Below are 745 nucleotides of genomic sequence, written 5' to 3'. Positions count from 1 at the left end.
AAAAAAAAAAAGAATTTAGCTTTTGCTTTAACAATTCAAACCTAATTGTTAAATTTATCAATCTCGCTTAACAATATCAAATATATTATGTTTAGGTATTCTGCTGGAGTTGATTTTTGCTACAAAAATACATAAATTTGGCTAAAATTCAAGTTTAGCAACTCTGCTGGAGATGCGCTTAAGGGGTCTATTGAGGAGAATATGAAGTCTGTCGGGGGTCTATAACCTGAAAAAAGAGAAAAGAATGGTCGATCTATGATATTATTTAGCTTGGGAAACTTGACTAGATAAGATACGGCAACGTTAACTTGGATTTCAAGCATTTTAATAGTGGATGATATTTAAGTTGCATATATTCACTAACTCTAGTCAAAATAATAGATTAATTGTTGCGTCATTTTTTTCTTGGAAAAATATCTATTTAGTATTAATTTTAGCCCTTCCGCACGTTTGTTTCCCGGGATAAGAGGGGACTGGACTGCTTACATAAGAAAATAAGCCCTATCCTTGATGGAACACGGGACTCATTTAAATGAGCATAGGCAGTCCCCGCGTTCCCTTCTGCACCGTCTTACCGAGCGGCCCCAAAATTGGGCGTACTCTGTATGGTCGCGCTGCAGAACGATTGAAGCGCGCTCCATATTCCTCATCTCTCTCAACTGCTCGATTGAAGACTCGCCAAACTGCTCCAGGTTTGATCTCCTCTCTCTCTTTCTCTTTCTCTTTCTCATTCTCTCTCTCTCTC

The 745-nt window shown here is 38.1% G+C and overlaps 1 non-coding gene across 1 annotated transcript in view; it reads left to right on the top strand.

Moving 5' to 3' along the window:
- The first annotated feature begins 517 nt into the window (after nt 1–517).
- LOC101306856 overlaps nt 518–745 on the top strand; it is a 1792-nt gene continuing 1564 nt past the window's right edge. The window contains exon 1 of the transcript XR_185197.1: nt 518–692. This is a non-coding gene — a transcript (uncharacterized LOC101306856). The remainder of the gene's footprint in view (nt 693–745) is intronic.

This window comes from Fragaria vesca, linkage group LG7 (assembly GCF_000184155.1).
Source record: "Fragaria vesca subsp. vesca linkage group LG7, FraVesHawaii_1.0, whole genome shotgun sequence".
NCBI classification, from domain to species: domain Eukaryota; kingdom Viridiplantae; phylum Streptophyta; class Magnoliopsida; order Rosales; family Rosaceae; genus Fragaria; species Fragaria vesca.
The sequence above is the reverse complement of the archived record's forward strand: the minus strand, read 5'-3'. Positions and strand labels throughout refer to the sequence as shown.